A 19906-nucleotide genomic window follows, 5' to 3' on the forward strand; every position below is an offset into this window, starting at 1 on the left:
GTAGGCATTTACAAGATGTATGTTTCTTACGTAGGCATAGAGGAGATGTTATGGATTATGTTGAGTATAAAATACTTATATAGATTGGATAGTTGTTGTCATTTGAATGTTGCCTGCTCCACATGAAGGAGAAAATGGAAGCAGGATTACATAGCGTAATAGAGATAAATATCTTGTAACTTGGCCATCAACTCATTCTTTTTCTTGCCTATTTTTGTGCAGAATGTGAGGTCTTAGTTCCTTTTCCAGGGATTGAACCCTGACCCTCAGCAGTGAAAGTGTGGATCCTAACTGCTAGACTGTCAAGGAATTGCCTTCCTTGGCTTATTTGATGATCTAATTAATCATTAGTATTAGAAGCAGATAAAAAGTCAGAGAACTTCAGTTCTGTTTCTTGGCTTTCAGTTATTTTGAACTTGTGAACAGTATTTAGGCTCAAATAATAAATTATCAGGGCTTTGACATCCCAGAGGCTACATAGTCAGCCAGACTTAATGATTGTTGTGGTCTGTAAAGCTTAGAAGTTCAGATTATTGGGCGGTGGCTGATGGGGGTGGGGAGTAAAGAGAAATGTCCGTCTCAACATGAGAAGTGACTGGGGCATGACATGCGGTCCATCCCCTGGCATGTTATGTTTGGGTAACACCAGACAAAATGCCTAGGGTTAAGGGGCTGGTTAGGAATAATGAAAAATAAAGTTGGATTCTGCATCACCAGATTAACGAGGTGGAAGCTCTTTGGACTGTTTGTGTGTGTACCATGCACTGTTGCTAAATGTGACTGTTTAAATTAGTTCCACATGTGTAAGTCAGTGTTCTGTTGTGTAGTGGGTTCATCTTCTGGGGGCAGATAACGTCTTCACTTTATAGAGAAACTGAGACAATAGAGGATAACTGTTGATAGCTTTGGGCTTCCCCGGTGGCTCGGCAGTAAAGAATCTGCCTGCAGTGCAGGAGACATGGGAGATGCGGGTTCAATCCCTGGGTCTGGAAGACCCCCTGGAGGAGGAAATGGCAACCTCCTCCAGTTTTCATGCAGGGAAAATCCCATGGGCAAAGGAGCCTGGTAAGCTACAGTCCGTAGGATCGAGAAGAGTCCCGACACGACTGAGCGACTGGACACACACACATTGATAGCTTCTGACAGATGGCCGACTTGAACCTTGATGCCCTGATTTCGGAGAAGGTGATGGCAGCCACTCCAGTGCTGTTGCCTGGAGAATCCCAGGGTCGGGGGAGCCTGCTGGGCTGCAGTCCATGGGGTCGCTGAGAGTCGGGCACGACTGAGCGACTTCACTTTCACTTTTCACGCTCATGCATTGGAGAAGGCGATGGCAGCCACTCCAGTGCTCTCGCCTGAGAATCCCAGAGACGGAGGAGCCTGGTGGGCTGCAGTCCCTGGGGTCGCACAGAGTTGGACTCGACTGAAGCGACTCAGCAGCAGCAGCAGCTCTGGTTTTAGCACCCATGTTCTTAACCCGTTCACTTATGCCCTTTGTACTTAAATGGCAGAAGCCCACAGGCGTTCCTTGGTGGGGTCTTACTAGGCCTGTGATTCCCAAGTAGTCACCACTTTGTCTCCAGTCACAATTCCTGCTCTCAACTTGGGAAGCCCCTTCCCGGTCACCCTCACGTTTTGGGAATTCCCAAAGGAAGCCAGGAAAACAGTTTGAATCCACGAAATCATGCTGAAGCACACAGATTGATGTTCTTTTAATTCTTCTACAAGTTTGCATTTTTGAAGATGTGGCAGTAACTGAAATAAATCATTATCTGCGAAGGTTTTCAGTTAACCAAGTAAAGTGAAAGAATCAGGCAGAAGATATTTTGGGGTTTTGGTGCTACCAGAATGTATCAGACGACCTTGTCTGGAAGTCAGCCCAGGGGATTAACTGACTTAAGTGGATTCTGCTTTTTGCAGTTCCTTTATTTTCTCTATTCTGAACCTCTGGGTGCTTGGAGTCTTTTGTTCTGTTTTGGTTTTGTTTGCTCGTTTTTTGAGTGGCAAAGTATAACTGTCTGCAGTATTTGGTTGGGTCAAGAGAAGAGAAGGGACAGGTAGGAGAGAGGCCTCTTCGGTAGGGAATCCAACAGGGCTTAGTGGGGGAGGGGCCTGTATACTCCTGGGATAGCATGTTTGTAAACTGGGCCTTTTCCTTCCATAGTAATAGACTGTGCTTGAGAAGAGATGTCTGTTTCCCCAAACCATGAGTTTAGGGGAAATGCCCACAGTATCACGGTTGATGTATAATCTGATATTTTTTTTTCCTATAAGATTCTTTTTTGTTGAAATATGATGAGAACAAGTTACAATTGTCCTTTCTTATTTTGCATCACTTTCACTGTTTCTCTTTAATGAAAAATGCAGGAAGTTGCTGCTGCTTTCTTAACTTGCAGGCTGCACGCCTGTCCTCTTTGTTCTTTGTTAAATATGAGCTGGCATGTGTTAGACTACGTTTGCATTTGCTCTTCGAGACTTCAGTGGTTTCTAAATTCAGCCCTGGCTAAGCCAGTTCTCTGTTTGCCTGAATCAATTGAGACTGCTATTTTTAGCAACAAAAGGGAATCGAAATAGCAATTTTCTTCCCATGTAATAGATCCCCAAGAGGAATACTGATGTAAGCTCTCTGTCATTTTCTATTCTCCCCACCCCCCAAAAGCACTCAGTGGAACCGCAGCTGTCATGGTTTGCGGCAGTATTAATCTTTAATCAATCCAGTGTTCTCTGCATTCAGGTGGTAGTTGGGGAGGGTGGGTAAGGGTCAGGAGAAGGAATCTGCCTAGAATAACTAAGCTTTTATGCATGGGCCCTGCAGTCAGAATTGGGTGGGTAGTGGCAGGGAATAGAAGAACTAAAAATAGCACGTTTGTTTCCAGTGTTCCTCTGGTCTATTTTTGATGTTTGATATTGGTAAGGTTGATTGGATTCTTACTAAAAATATCTGTTCCTGGCAAGTTGAGGACAAAAAGAGTAGAGTATTTTTAACCTACACAAACTGAAGCATTTTTGTTGACTCTCTAAAATCTGGAGGCTGAGCCCTGGTCAGTTGCCAGTATTTTATATAATCTGTAACAAGCAAGACACTTCTGGGTGCCAAGTTGGGATATTCTTTATAGTTGTCAGTTTCCATCTTCTCAAAAGCTTGCAAATTTGGTTTTGGATGTTATATTTATATATGAAAACATAAGCCTTTTAAAATCTCCTTCCCCCAGACTGCCCCCACCTTCTTCCTCTTACTTCAGTTCTGCCCCTGGCCATCATAAAGACTCTCGAAACCCATAGGGCTGTGGGTGATACCTGAGGCCATTGGATTATGGGTGGGCGATACCTGTAGCCTTATTCTGTGTATTGCTGAAAACTACCTACTTATTCATAGCAATATGGAATCTGAGAACAGCAAGTGTTAATTGAAGAAGCCGATCTTAATGACAAGAACAGAGATCTGCCACAACTTTGGTAATTTGGCGTGCTTTACTAAGCCCGAGTGATTCATCACTGCCCCCCCTTCCCCTAATCTTGCTTTGGATCTGTTCAGTTCACACCCGCCCTGGCACATTTTGAGTGAAGTAGTTCTCTCTAGCATTGAAAATCATCTCTTTACAAGGACCTCCTCAGAATCCTTTGAAAATGCGTGTCTATAGATTCATCATAAACTAAGTTAAACTTCTGAATGTGACATTTCTTAAATTTTATTTTAGACCACTGGTCCGTGCTAATGAGAGGGGCTGAAGAGTGCTGGGGATTTCGTGCCCTGGATGACTGGGCATTATTTCTGAGACAAAAAAGTAGGTGAAGCAGTGGGGAGTGTCACAAGAAGATAGGCCTTCATTCGTAACCTCCTTTTATCACGGCGTAACCCCTCTTACCGTGTTTCACTCATCTTGTGAAACATCATCTACTTTTTGCCAGACACTATGCTAGCCTTTAGACTGTGGTGACCCAGACCTTTCTGGAAGTCTTATGTGATCAATGTCAAGTAGGGGAAGTACAGAGTACCAAGGGGCCAGGGAGCTACAAGATCCTGCCGGTCACGAGGTCAAGGAAGGTCTAAAGGAGAGGAAACATTCAAGTGAAACCCTTAAGGATGGGAGAGAGAAACTGGTGGAAGTAATTTTGGGAGTAGTGGAAACTGCATTTGTGAAAAGAGATCATGTTAACTTTGTAGGAATTAGAAAATTTTCAGCATGACTAGGGCAGCGGGTGGTAGGGGGACAGTGATGGGAGGTAAGGTCAACTCATGGAAGACCTTGACCTTGTAAAGAATTAAGGGCAGTGGAAGACCACAGGTTTTGGCAGGGAAGTGATGTCACGTTTGCCCAGTGGACCAGTCACTTTGGTTGCAGTGTGGAGAGTAATTTGGAGAGGAATAAGAAAGGGAGCAGGTGAGTGAGTTAGAAGTCTGTCGCAGTAGTTTTTGTGGGAAGTGAATTCTCGTAGCCCAGGTGGTGGCAATGGGGAGACATGAATAGATTTGTGTTCCAGGTTTTATATAATTGGCTGTAGACAAACACTGTCATTTCTTGATGGAAGAATGAGATCATAAAAATGGTGTTTGAGTCCATGGGACTCTCAAGAGTCTTCTCCAGCACCACAGTTCAGAAGCATCAATTCTTTAGTGCTCAGCCTTCTTTATGGTCCAATTCTCACATCTGTACATGACCACTGGAAAAGCCATAGCTTTGATTATATGGACTTTTGTTGGCAAAGAGATGTCTCTGCTTTTTAATATGCTGTCTAGGTTTGTCATAGCTTTTCTTCCAAGGAGCAAGTGTCTTTTAATTTCATGGCTGCAGTCACCATCCACAGTCATTTTGGAGCCCAAGAAAATAAAGTCTGTCATTGCTTCCACTTCTTCCCCATCTCTTTGCCATGAAGTAATGGGACCAGATGCCATGATTTTAGTTTTTTGAATGTTGAGTTTTAAGCCAGCTGTAGCCACCACTTTTGAATTGGCTGGATAAAGGCCAGAAAGGAGCCTCTCCCTGCTGAGTCACTCCTTTAATGCAGCCTTTCTCAAAGTCCCTCACAACACTACTTGCATTTTATTTCCTGAATTTAGTCACATGGCTGCACCTAGCTGCTGGGGAGGTTGTATTCCAGGCCACGATTGCTACCAAGAAGGAAAGGAAGGATGGGTACTGAGGAAGACAGTTAGCAGGCTCTGGCCCCTATGTGTATATAATGTAAGAAGGATGGGTCCCCAGGGTTGTTTTTGCATATTTCATCTTCTTTTGGTGTGGCTGTATATAATTTTTTTTGTTTTAAGAAAGCACAAAAAGCAAGCAGTACTTCTAATGTGGGTGATTTGGAAGCTGGTCTTTTTTTCATTTGGTTTTCATTGCAAAGTGGTAGAAATATCAGGGTGATAGTGCTTAGATGGTGTTTCACAGAAGACCAAACAAGAGATGATCTTAGGTACTACATTGATGAATACTTTAAAATTTTAATATTTTTCTATATACATATTTTATACTAATATTCTATTTATATTAATTGAAACTGGTGGTCTTTTACCAAATCAGGTAATTAAGTAAATAGTAATTCTATTTTCTATTAAATTTAATTTTTAAAAAATCAGTTTTAAGAAAGTATTAAGTGACCTTAGGAAACATTGATGTAAGCAATGCTACACTGATACTTCGGAAACTAGAATAGATGGAGAATTTGCTGGATCAGTTTACACCATCTTTCTATTCCTAGTAGGAAAAGACTTCTTTTTTTGGAAAGGCAGTACACGCACATGGTTAAAAAATACTGACAATAAGAAGAGTAAAAAATAGTAACCTCTTTCCTGTATTTCCCCAACGTCACAGAACACTGCCAAAAGACTTTTGATTTAAGATGTGCTTTATTTAGCTTCCTAAAGTGAATGATGAAGAGTTGACTACCCAGACAATATGGAGCATCTAGTGAGATGCACACTATTATTTTATAAAATTAAAAAAAAAATTCAACTTGGTTTAAGGATATTTTTTTTTCTATCCAACCATGAGCTGCTATCTCTGCTACTACTGTTGCAATATTTCTTTAGCTTTAAAGCAAAGAATATATCTTAGAAAGCAAAGACAGGACAATCCTTGTCCCCCTCCTCCCTGCCTTAAGTAGACAGATTTAATCTTTTTTTGGCGTAAAGTAAAACTATTGAGATTGACTTAAGTTTGACAGATGACTTGGTCATGTTTGTACATTATTTCAAGCATGTTACCTGTCAGGACTTAGAGAACTAAAGAATTTGTCATTTACTTTGATGGGGAAATTATACTTGATCCCCATTGCCTGGCTGTTGTACATGACTGATTATTATAGATCTGCAATGGTGCTTATAGAGATGACTAAGAGAGGCTCTCAGTTTCCAGTTTTATTTTTTGTTTCTTTGTGCCCATAAAAATAATTTTTTATACTTTTCTATTTTTGCAGGAAAAAGAATGTACTTGTGAGGCAGTGTCTGACTTTTGTGTAACTATATAGTGCCGTATTTGGTTCTGAGAATTCTCTGAATATGGGAAAGTGGTATTTTTTATCTATCTAAAAAGATCAGAGGCTGAATTTTTAATACTTATGCAATTTAAACTCATATTCATTTCTGCTGAATACTTAAAGCCCTAACCATGAAATGGGTGCTTTATAGGATACCTAATATCCACAGTGGGTCTTATGCATCACTCTAGTCTCTGTAGTCATACACATAATAGTTTGTAAAAGCTGTTAATTTGATTTAAATTTGATAGTTAATAGGAGATGATAGGGAAAAAATGTTCTTGTTGGGAGCATAAAGCCAAATCTTTTTGAGAAGTGTGTTTAGTATTTATTCTCAACTTAGTCGACTTTAATATGTTTAAGAGGGACCTTGGAGAGCTTCCAGTTTCAAAATAGGCAAGTAGCAGTATTTTCTAGCCTTTTATCTCTTGGAATGTGTAGGAAATTATTTAGGAGAATAAGAAACAGAAAGCACCATTTGGATGAAATGAGGGAACTTCTGAAATCCTTGATTCCCAGTCACAGAGAATAAAGTTACAGCGACAGCTTACTTCACAGAGCAGTTGTCTAAGAGCTCACAGATGGTCCACCACTGAGAAGCAAGCAAGTTTGCTGTGGACCCCAGAAAAGCACAGGAATTCAAAAGACAAGGATGAGGAAGGGCCCTGAACCAGGTGTGCTTGTGAGTCCAAAAAAACGGGCACAGAAGAGAGCAGAGGCGAGACACCAGACTGAGAACAGAGGTTAAGCGGTGAGTCTACAGACTGGCAGCTGCCCAGCTACTCAGCAGCCAGAAGACTGGAATTTGGGGAATGAAGAGATATCAGAGAGTCCCGGAGAAAATACAGATGCTGTTATCTGTATTTGGAAGAGTCCTTTTCGACTCCATGTTGGATCAGTTTTTTTGACTTTAACCTTTGCTTTTTGTTGCTATTGTTATTATAATCATACATAATGGCCTGCCTCAGGTAACCCTGTTCCTCTGCTTGACTTAAACGGAAGTGTCTTTGTTCCCCTCACAGAGAGACAATCTGACCCAGCCCATCTGTGAAGTGAGAGTGAGTGAAGTCCCTCAGTCTTGTCTGACTCTTTGCGACCCCATGGACTGTAGCCCACCAGGCTCCTCTGTCCATGGGATTCTCCACGCAAGAATACTGGAGTGGGTTGCCATTTCCTTCTCCAGGGCATCTTCCCAACCCAGGGATCAAACCCAGGTCTCGTGCATTGCAGGCAGATGCTTTTACCTCTGAACCACCAGGGAAGCCCCACTCTGTGAATGGCTGCAAAAACAAGAAATTGACACCCTCCCACTGCCCCGCCCCCCACCTCCCACCACTGGCCATTCCAGGAGGTATTTGCAAGATTAATAGCCTTTTTACTTTACTTCCTTACCTCCTCCCATTCTCTGTTTAGTAAAAGAATCTGGCATCCAGATCCCACAAGATGGTTATTTTGAGACATTTGTCTGCCATCTTCTCGGTCTGCTGACTTTCTGAATAAAGTTGTATTCCTTCCCTCAACACCTCATCTGTAGACTTTTTGGCCTGTCATGTGGCAAGCAGAGCAGGCTTGGACTCAATAACAATACTGACTTGTGGATCCCCTAGACAAAGGGCTCGTTTGCCCAATGATTACCCTGTAGTGAGGGCCCCAATATAGTCACTCCACCCATGCACCCTCATTGCCGTGTTATTGTCTCCAAGATGAGACAAACCAAAACAATCAAAAATAACTTAGAGGAGACAGAATAAAAGAGTAGAAGAAAGTATAAATATATAAACAAAGTCTAATTAATGTCCTGAGAGATAAGATAATGAATGTATAGTAGGAACAACCTGCTGCTTTAAAAAGAGAGCAATCAGAATGAGAAGAGCTCTTCAGTATTAAAAAATTGACAACCTAATTTTAAAAGTCAATACAAAATTTGGAAGATAAAAGTTGAAGAGATTTCCAGGAAAGTAAATAAGAAGAAAAGTAAAATTAATAAAGAAACTGTTATGTCCAAACTCTGGTTAAAGGAAATTCTAGAAGACAATGTGAGGAAGAAATTATCAAATAATTAATATTTAATACATAAGAAAATTGCCAGAATTGAAGCCCATGAATTTGGAGTCCCATCAGTGCCTAGCACCAATGAATGGAGAAGCACCCACTTCAAGTTCTGTTACCATCAGTTCAGTTCAGTTGCTCAGTCGTGTCCAACTCTTTGCGACCCCATGAATCACAGCTCGCCAGGCCTCCCTGTCCATCACCGTCTCCCGGAGTTCACTCAGACTCACGTCCATCGAGTCAGTGATGCCATCCAGCCATCTCATCCTGTTGTCCCCTTTTCCTCCTGCCTTCCAATCCCTCCCAGCGTCAGAGTCTTTTCCAATGAGTCAGCTCTTTGCATGAGGTGGCCAAAGTACTGGAGTTTCAGCTTTAGCATCGTTCCTTCCAAAGAAATCCCAGGGCTGATCCCCTTCAGAATGGACTGGTTGGATCTCCTTGCAGTCCAAGGGACTCTCAAGAGTCTTCTCCAACACCACAGTTCAAAAGCATCAATTCCTCGGCACTCAGCCTTCTTCACAGTCCAACTCCCACATCCATACATGACCACTGGAAAAACCATAGCCTTGACTAGATGGACCTTTGTTGGCAAAGTAATGTCTCTGCTTTTCAATATGCTATCTAGGTTGGTCATAACTTTCCTTCCAAGAAGTAAGCGTCTTTTAATTTTATGGCTGCAGTCACCATCTGCAGTGATTTTGGAGCCCCCCCCCAAAAAAAGTCTGACACTGTTTCCACTGTTCCCCATCTATTTCCCATGAAGTGATGGGACCAGATGCCATGATCTTTGTTTTCTGAATGTTGAGCTTTAAGCCAACTTTTTCACTCTCCTCTTTCACTTTCCTCGAGGCTTTTTAGTTCCTCTTCACTTTCTGCCATAAGGGTGGTGTCGTCTGCATATCTGAGGTTATTGATATTTCTCCCGGCAATCTTGATTGCAGCTTGTGTTTCTTCCAGCCCAGCGTTTCTCATGATGTATTCTGCATATAAGTTAAATGAACAGGGTGACAATATACAGCCTTGACGTACTCCTTTTCCTATTTGGAACCAGTCTGTTGTTCCATGTCCAGTTCGAACTATTGCTTCCTGACCTGCATATAGGTTTCTCAAGAGTCCTAAAGATGAAGTAACGATCCTAAAAGCCCCAGTGACAAAAAAGCAAATTGTAACTAGAATGGTGAAACATTCTTTTTAAGCAATACTGGTGCAGTGGAGGGTTGTTTTAATTTTTTGTTGAAAACGATCTGTTGTTTCGAATTCTAGTGTAGACTGAAAAGAAAGCAAAACCAAAAATTTGAGAATTATGTTTTATTTGGCAGCCATACTGAGGGCTTAAGCCCAGGAAACAGCCTTTTAGCTCTGAGTGACTGCTCCAAAGAGTCAACCACTCTTAGCTCTGAGTGACTGTTCCCAAGAAGTAAGGGAGGAGCCAGGATGTATGAATTTTTGCAGTTTAATTAAAGAAAAACAGACTTCTCAAGTTAATGAATTTAGTGCTTTTTCATGTATGGGAAGATGCCAGAATCTTGGTTTACTGAAGCAGTTCCTTTGATATACACCCTAAGACGCCAGTATCCTGATTTTCTCCATCCTGAATCCCCTGAGGGTGCACAGCTGGGAGCAGCTGATGGCCTGATGACCTCAGCATCCTTTGTTTACTGATGGCAGGCAGCATTCTTTGTTCATACTAGTTAAACTACTACAAGTGAAGTTAGAATATAGCCTATATTTTTAAAGATACAAAAGATAAAAAAAAATTGTCTCTTAAACTGCCACATGAAGAGATGTGATAACTAAATTTAAAATTCTGGATGGCATCCTAGAACAGAAGGACACTCAGTAACAAGATTGCCTGAAAAAAATATGAAGTTTAGTTAATAATAATGTATCATTATCGGTCCGTTAATTGTGACAAATTTTCCATAATAATGTAAGATGTTAGTAATAAGAAGAACTAGCTTGGAGTTTGAGGAACACTCTGTATTATCTTCACATTTTTTTGTTTTTGGATAAGTCATACTTTAGCCACCTGATACAAAGAGCTGACTCATTGGAAAAGACCCTGATGCTGGGAAAAATAGAAGGCAGAAGGAGAGGGGATGACAGAGGATGAGATGGTTGGATGGCATCACCAACTCAGTGGACATGACTTTGAGCAAGCTCTGGGAGATGGTGAAGGACAGGGAAGCCTGGCGTGCTGCAGTCCATGGGGTCGCAAAGAGTTGGACAAGAGTGACAGAACAACAAAAGCTACTTTAAAATTTAATAATTACTTTTCAAATGTTTACAAAATGTACCTAAATGCCTCCTTGTTTGGCAACTTAGATGTGCTCCATAATGAGGGACTAGAACAAGATCTGAAAAAACAAGAGCTTCAACCCAGGAGAGAGAGTCCGAGAGAATTCCCTGAGATTAGGTTCTAGAACCATGGCTGTGCCCGCAGAGCATCTATTCCAGGTGGAAACAGGATGAAAGTTGGAGTGCTCTGTGAAGGTGATCTTTAAGGGAAAGAAAACCAAAAAGAAAGAAGCATGGAACAAACTGATGGGGTTGATTGTGTGGAAAAATACACTGAGAGGCCTTTAGAGACTGGGGCAACATTTAAAAGGAAAGCTATGCAAATGCAAGAAAAAGGCCATTTTAACTCCAGGAGAAGAAAAACGTTGATTAGGAAAGAAAATGTTTTTCTGCTATGCAGTTTGTTTCACTAGTGGATGATATATTTTTCTAGCCACAGTAATTGTTGAATAATAAAGGATTTGACAGACTTTGTTCCTGCTCTCTGGGAGGGAGTATCTAAATCCTTGGAGTTTCCTAAGTGATAGGGATGTCTTTGTTTTTCATGGTGGGCTCTGATAATGTATGCCAGTGAGATCTCTCATGGTGGGACTGTATGGAGAGCTTCAGGATGAGGACTGGTCCTGATGGAAACACCAACCTCGGGATTAGAGGATTGGCACCTTGAATGGGATACCAGATGAATCTTCCATCCTCTACGGAGGGATAAGGAGGCTCAAGTCTGAGTTCAGTCCTGTGGCCAATGATTCAATCAACCACACCTTTGTAATGAAACCCAGTGAGAATTCCATATTCCCATGATGCTCTGTTCTCCTCAGGAAAAAGTAACCACTCCTATGGATTTATTCTCCATTCATACTGGATCACACTTGGAGAAGGAAATGTGACCCAGAAGGAAACAGTGGCTCACACTCCAGTATTGTTGCCTGGAGACTCCCATGGACAGAGGGACTGGTGGACTACGGTCCACAGGGTCACAAAGAGTTGGACACGACTGAAGTGACTTAGCACTGGATCACAAGCTAGTACATCAGCTATTTTACTTGCTTTTAAAAATATATCCATATTTCTAAAAGTCTGTGCAGTAGGGCTTGATTTCCTTCATCTACCAAAAAGCAGCTGCGTTGTGTAAAAGTCCCAGAGGCAATGCTGCTGTGTAAAATGATTTAAGTAACATTAAGCCCTTCTTGCAAAAATCATCTTGCAGTTCCTAGTGAGTGAACACACTGATGTTCTGGGGTGGGCTGGAGGAGTGACCTCCCCTTATTCAGAGAGGTCCTGGAAGCTCTACATTGGGGATGCCCATACACCTTGCCCTCTGTGGCTGTTCACTTGGTTGGTCCTGATTTTTATCCTTCACTATAAAGCTGTAATCATGAATTTTCTTAAGTTATCCTGAGTTCTGTGAGTCATCCTAGTGAATTCTTGAACTTGAGAAATTGTGAGAACCTGAACATTGTAACCAACTAGTCACAAGTGTGGGTGGCCTAGGGACACCTAAACTTGTGGCTGGTGCCTGCTCCTGGACAGTTTCGCTGTCTTTAACCTGTAGGATCTAACACTCACTCTGAGCTAATATCAGAATTGAGTTACAGTATTATAATAATGTAATGACTAACTGTTTGCAGAATCTTGTGATATAACTTCATTGGAAGGATGGGGAAATTTAAAGGGGGTGAAATTGTCTTCAACCCTAATGAGTCAAGTAATATAAAAATAAATGAATCAGGGAATTAGAGTATAACAGGATTTAGAACATGTAAAGACAAGGAGATGCAATTAAAAGCAGTGAAAATTGTTGTTTACAGGGATGGAGTAGGAAGGTGCAGAAGGATACAGAAAAAAATCCCTTCTTTTTGGTCTAAAACCTCTTGAAACTGTTTTCTTTTTCAAGCTAAGTTATGTATTTTTTAGATTTAAGTAAAATCACTTTAAAAAGAAGGGAGCCTGACTTGTAGCCTCTCAGTAGTTCATCAGGAAATGGACATTTGTGACGTGTGTATGTAGAGGAGGTATTTAGGGGGATGTTTTCAGGAATGGTACCTAAAAGTGAGTAAGCAAAGGAAGCAGGGTAGGACAGAGGGAGAAGTCAAACTGATGCTGGAATCACACTAGATCCATGGGATGGCCATGGGATGGCCCCATGGACCCATGGCCCATCGGAGATCCCTAAGTGAGGTAAGGGAGCTGGATCTTTGTGTGGACCGGTAATTAGGCATGTATTACCCAGGGGAGGGCTGTAACCTTGGGCAAGGCAGCTCCCTTTGACTGAGGATCATCCCTGGGAGATGCTCTCTTGTGCGCTGAGAGCAGATAACTGCTGGTGAGAGGATCGCCTGAAGACCTCTGTACTGGAAGCGAGAATGAGCTTGGTGCTCTTAACGGTACCTGATGCCCACTACAAACTCCAGAAACTGGAGAGTCTGATAAAGTTTTGATAGCCATCAGACAAATTTTATTAATCTCTAGTCCTGGCATATTCTAGGCTTTGCAGGACTATTTTTAAAGTGTGGTATGCTGGTTGAGGGCTTCCCAGGTGGTGCTAGTGGTAAAGAACCTGCCTGCCAGTGCAGGAGACTTAAGAGACCTGGGTTTGATCCCTGGGTCGGGAAGATCCCATGGAGAAGGGAATGTCAACCCATTCCAGTGTTCTTGCCTGGAGAATTCCATGGACAGAGGAGTCTGGTGGGCTACAGTCTATAGGGCCACAAAGAGTTGGGCACAACTGAAGTGATTTACCTGAATGTATGCTGGTTGAGGTCAGCCTGGAGTTCACAGTTTTCACATATACACAAATACACACACATACATACACACACCAGAGTCATCTGTATTCTTTTGAAATATGTATATTATAGCCAGAAATTCTAGATGCATTAGTTGTGGTGAATTTATTATCGTTTATTTATTGAACTTTTTCATATTAAGAGATTTAAAAACACTAAGTCTGAGAAAGTCTGATGTGGCCATTGATTCAGTGCTGTAATCACATATAGGATTTGCTTGCTCCACAATTGTTGAGCATAAACAGAATAATCTAGGTACCAAAGGCTCTGAATAGACAGGTTGAGTGGCAGACAGATTAGGAGAGTATAAGGTATTGTGCTTGTATCATGAAGAAGTTTGAGAAAGCAGGTTCTTAGGGAAATCGTCTCAATCTTGTTTTGTAGTTTGTAAGAGCAGCTAACTGTGAGCATCACTGGTGCATTCAGCAAGTGTCTACTGAGCACCCACCTTGTGCACCTCACACAGCAAGGAGCCTAGAACCAGCAGAAGAATTAAGACGTAGGAAATGCATTTCAAAGTAGAGAGTGAAGTGCTGCAAGAGAAGTGCATGTAAAGATGTGGAAGAGAGAAAGGATTCATTTGAAGTGATCTGAACAGTGGAGTTAGTTGGTGGAGTCTAAACAAGCTATGAAGAAAGAGGCATTGAGATGAGGTTCTGGGGATCTGGAAGAGAGCAGAAAAGTTTATCACAGAGAAAAGGAAAAGGAGAAGGAGAGAATTGGAAACAATTAGAAAATGTTTATTCTTCTTGTGTGAAACATTAGTGCATCAGTGACAGGAATACAGTGTAAAATTTGGGTCCCCTTACTTCCAAAATACTCAGAAGATGAAAAGTAACAGAAATGTGCAACAGAGTTGATAATGAGGTTGGAGGAACTTTCATATGATACTTAATTTCCTATAGGTGGATTCCACTACAAATGTTTAAATGCATGAGTTAATAATGTTTCTTGTAAGCAAAATCACAATCATAAAAACATGAGTTACCTTTGAGAGGTATCAGAGAACCAATTTATTTTGAAAACTGGTAAGTAAAGGAAAAAATCCAACATTTATCTTGTGCTTCTGTGCAAATTCTGTATCATTTGTAATCAAATAACTGATGAGGAGTTGTTTCACTATGGAAATATTCCAGCTAATAAATTAAGATGGGAAGACAGAATTCAAGTATCAGTTGAGTTCAGTTCGGTCGCTAAGTCGTGACTGACTCTTTGCAACCCCATGGACTGCAGCATGCCAGGCTTCCCTGTCCATCACCCTGTCCAACTCCTGAACCTTACTCAAACTCATATCCATCAAGTCGGTGTTGCCATCCAACCATTTCATCCTCATTGTCCCCTTCTCCTTCTGTCTTCAATCTTTCCCAGCATCAGGGTGTTTTCAAGTCAGTTCTTCATATCAGGTGGCCAAACTATTGGAGTTTCAGCTTCAGCATCAGTCCTTCCAGTGAATATTCATAGACCGATTTCCTTTAGGTTTGACTGGTTTGATCTCCTTGCAGTCTAAGGGACTCTCAAGTCTTCTCTAACACTACAGCTCAAAAGCATTAATTCTTCAGCTCTCAGCTTTCTTTATGGTTCAACTCTCACATCCATACACGACTACTGGAAAAACCATACCTTTGACTAGACGGACCTTTGTTGGCAAAGTAATGTCTCTGCTTTTTAATATGCTGTCTAAGTTGGTCATAGCTTTCCCAAGGAGCAAGCATCTTTTAATTTCATGGCTGCAGTCACCATCTGCAGTGATTTTGCAGACCCCCAAAATAAAGTCTCTCACTGTTTCCATTGTTTCCCCATCTATTTGCCATGAAGTGATGGGACTGGATGACATGATCTTAGTTTTCTGAATGTTGAGTTTTAAGTCAACTTTTTCACTCTCCTCTTTCACTTTCATCAAGAGGCTCTTTAGTTCTTCTCTGCTTTCTGCCATAAGGGTGGTGGTATCTGCATATCTGAGGTTATTGATATTTCTTCTGGCAGTCTTGATTCCAGCTTGTGCTTCATCCAGCCCAGCATTTCTCATGATGTACTCTGCAAATAAGTTAAATAAGCAGGGTGACAATATACAGCCTTGACGTACTCCTTTTCCTATTTGGAACCAGTCTGTTGTTCCATGTCTAGTTCTAACTATTGCTTCCTGACCTGCATACAGATTTCCCAAGAGACAGGTCAGGAGGTCTGGTATTCCCATCTCTTAAAGAATTTTCCACAGTTTGTTATGATCCACACAGTCAAAGGCTTTGGCATAGTCAGTAAAGCAGAAGTAGATGTTTTTCTGGAACTCTGTTGCTTTTTCCATGATCCAACGGATGTTGGCAATTTGATCTCTGCTTCCTCTGCCTTTTCTAAATCCAGCTTGAACATCTGGAAGTTCACGGTTCACGTACTGTTAAAGCCTGGCTTGGAGAATTTTGAGCATTACTTTACTAGCATGTGAGATGAGTGCAATTGTGCGGTAGTTTGAGCATTCTTTGGCATTGCCTTTCTTTGGGATTGGAATGAAAACTGACCTTTTCCAGTCCTGTGGCCACTGCTGGAGTTTTCCAAATTTGCTGGCATCTTGAGTGCAGCACTTTCACAGCATCATCTTTCAGGATTTGAAACAGCTCAACTGGAATTCCATCACCTCCACTAGCTTTGTTCCTAGTGATGCTTCCTAAGGTCCACTTGACCTCACATTCCAGGATGTCTGGCTCTAGGTGAGTGGTCACACCATTGTGATTATCTTGGTTGTGAAGATCTTTTTTGTACAGTTCTTCTGTGTATTCTTGCTACTTCTTCTTAATATCTTCTGCTTCTGTTAGGTCCATACCATTTCTGTCCTTTATTGAGCCCACCTTTGCATGAAATGTTCCCTTGGTAGCTCTAATTTTCTTGAAGAGATCTCTACTCTTTCCCATTCTATTGTTTTCCTCTATTTCTTTGCATTGATCGCTGAGGAAGGCTTTCTTATCTCTCCTTACTATTCTTTGGAAGTCTGCATTCAAATGGGTATATCTTTCCTTTTCTGCTTTGCCTTTAGCGTCTCTTCTTTTCTCAGCTGTTTGTAAGGCCACCTCAGACAACCATTTTGCCTTTTTGCATTTCTTTTTCTGGAGGATGGTCTTGATCACTGCCTCCTGTACAATGTCACAAACCTCCATCCATAGTTCTTCAGGCTCTCTGTCTATCAGATCTAATCCTTTGAATCTATTTCTCACGTCTACTGTATAGTCATAAGGGATTTGATTTAGGTCATACCTGGTGGTTTTCCCTACTTTCTTCAATTTAAGTCTGAATTTGGCATTAAGTAATTCATGATCTGAGCCATAGTCAGCTCCTGGTCTTGTTTTTGCTGGCTGTATAGAGCTTCTCCATCTTTTGCTGTAAAGAATATAATCAATCTGGTTTTGGTATTGACCATCTGGTGATGTCCATGTATCCAGTCTTCTCTTATGCTGGAAGAGGGTATTTGCTATTACCAGCACACTCTCTGACAAAACTGTGTTAGCCTTTGCCCTGCTTCGTTTCATACTCCAAGGCCAAAGTTGCCTATTACTCTAGGTACCTCTTGACTTCCTCCTTTTTCATTCCAGTCCCCTGTAATGAAAAGGACATCTTTTGGGGTGTTATCTCTAGAAGGTCTTGTAGGTCTTCATACAACTGTTCAACTTCAGCTTCTTCAGCATTATTGGTCAGGGCATAGACTTGAATTACTGTGATATTGAATGGTTTGCCTTGGAAACGAGCAGAGATCATTCTGTCGTTTTTGAGATCACATCCAAGTACTGCATTGTGGACTCTTGTTGATTATGATAGTTACTCCATTTCTTCTAGGGGATTCTTGCCAACAGTAATAGATATAATGGTCATCAGAGTTAAATTCACCCATTCCAGTCCATTTTAGTTCACTGATTCCTAAAATGGCAGTATTCACTCTTGCCATATTCTGTTTGACCACTTTCAATTTGCCTTGATTCATGGACCTAGCAATCTAGGTTCCTATGCAGTATGCTCTTTACAGCATCAGACTTTACTTCTGTCACCAGTCACATCCACAACTGGGTGTTGTTTTTGTTTTGGCTCCATGTCTTCATTCTTTCTGGAGTTATTTCTCTACTGATTTCCAGTAGCATGTTGGGCACCTACCAACCTGGGGAGCTCATCTTTCATTGTCCTATCTTTTTGCCTTTTCATACTGTTTATAGCGTTCTCAAGGCAAGGGGACTGAAGTGGTTTGCCATTCCCTTTTCAGTAGACCACGTATTATCAGAGCTGTCCACCATGACCCATCCATCTTGGGTGGCCCTACGTGGCCTGGCTCATAGTTTCATTGAGTTAGAAAAGGCTGTGGTCCATGTGATCAGTTTGTTTAGTTTTCTGTGATTGTGGTTTTCATTCTGTCTGCCCTCTGATGGAGAAGGATAAGAGGCTTATGGAAGTATCATCATCTTGCAGTCTCTAATTAAATATTGTATCTCAGCGGTGAACATCAATGGCTGCTTATGTAACAAAAAGCAAAATTAGCAAACATGTGCCTCCTGATAGAAGTACATACTATCGCTTATAAAGTATTCTTACCCAAAAAATTAAAGCTGAATTTGATCACCTAACTATTAGTGGACAAAGAAAGTGAAAGTGAAGTCTCTCAGTCGTGTCCGACTTTTTGTGACCCGTGGACTGTAGCCCACTAAGCTCCTCCGTCCATGGGATTCTCCAGGCAAGAATACTAGAGTGGGTTGCCATTTCCTTCTCCAATTAGTGGACAGAAGAACATGTTAAATGACATCAGGAGGATGCAATCAGCCAGTGACAGGCTGGTTAAGTTAAATGTATGATCTACTATATTCAACAGATGCCAGGGAGGGCAGTAGGAGGGAGGCAGAGGGAGAAAAAGAGAAGCCGATAGAGCAGATAGAAAATGGCAAGCTGATAGAGGGGGAGAGAGAGAGATGGAGACAGACATAGATGTGATTTCATAACCTGTTTTATTATTTCATATTCTATTATGATCATGAAAGATATGACTAGGAAGAATTTAGATATGTTTGCCCTATTTCTGAATAGTAAAAGTAGGGAAAGTGATGGTCGCTCAATCATGTCCAACTCTTTGTGACCCTGTGGACTGTAGACCACCAGGCTCCTCTGTCCATGGAATTCTTCAGGCAGAAATACTGGAGTGAGTAACCATTCCCTTCTCCAGGGGATCTTCCCCACCCAGGGATTATGACCCAGGTCTCCTGCACTGCAGGTAGGTTCTTTACCATCTGAGCCATAGGGAAGCCCATTTCAGGATGCTACTCACAACCATGCTATGAATTTGTTAAACACGATTCCAGTATTTTAGAGGTAAGATACCTTGGTGTGGTCTGACCCATTATCATTTTCAGATGTTTATGCTACATAAGGTTTTAGAGCTTTAAAGAGAAATATGCTTTCCCGTAGAATAAATAGATATTATTCGATTTTTACTACCTATAAATAAGTTTTTAAACGTATAATAGGCATAATGTATACTTAATAGTACAGCTCCATGCATTTTTACATACACACATACACATCAAGATATAGACTATTTCCTACATCCTGAAGGTTCCCTTAATGCCTTTTCCCTGTCATCTACCCCATTACCTAGGAGTAGCCAATATTCTATCATTATAGATTAGTTTTTCCCTTTTTGGAATTGGATAAATGGAATCAAAACAGCTTGTACACTTTTATTTCAGGCTTTTTTTTGCTCAATATAATGTCTGAGAGATCTGTTCATCTTTTGCATGTATTAATAGTTCTTTTATTTAAAAATTGCTATTTAGTATTCTGTTGTGTAAATATACCTTAATTTACTTACTCATTCTCTTGTAGTTTAATATTTGGACAACTGTGCATCAATAAAGCTACCATGGACATTGTTTTGATAGACATGATGTTTTTATTATCTCTTGGGAATTGTTAGGTCATAGGTAGGCACGTTTATTTCTGGACATAATGCAAAGTCATTTTTCTAAAATGATTGTGTCAATTTATAGTGCCACCAGCATTGTATGCGAGTTCTAGTGGCTTTATATCCTTGTCAGCCCTTGGAAGTGCAGTTTTTTTATTTTTAGCTTTGTGCTGGGTATTCATTCCTAATAATGAGCCACTGGTAATTGCTCCATCTTTTACATCAAAGTATAGTTGACCTGTCAGCAGCACGGTCGGTTAGGGTCACAGACCCTCCATGCAGTTGAAAATCAAAGTATAACCTGCCAGTTGGCTCTCAGTATCTTGAAATTTTGCTTCTGAGGTTTCGTATCTGTGGATTCAACTAACCTTGG

The 19906-nt window shown here is 41.2% G+C and overlaps 1 protein-coding gene across 1 annotated transcript in view; it reads left to right on the plus strand.

The window, feature by feature from the left end:
- HSD17B12 (hydroxysteroid 17-beta dehydrogenase 12) overlaps nucleotides 1-19906 on the plus strand; it is a 171154-nt gene that overhangs the window by 40391 nt on the left and 110857 nt on the right. The gene's annotated exons all lie outside the window — the stretch shown is intronic.

This window comes from Oryx dammah, unplaced genomic scaffold, assembly GCF_014754425.2.
Source record: "Oryx dammah isolate SB20612 unplaced genomic scaffold, SCBI_Odam_1.1 HiC_scaffold_17, whole genome shotgun sequence".
Taxonomy (NCBI): domain Eukaryota; kingdom Metazoa; phylum Chordata; class Mammalia; order Artiodactyla; family Bovidae; genus Oryx; species Oryx dammah.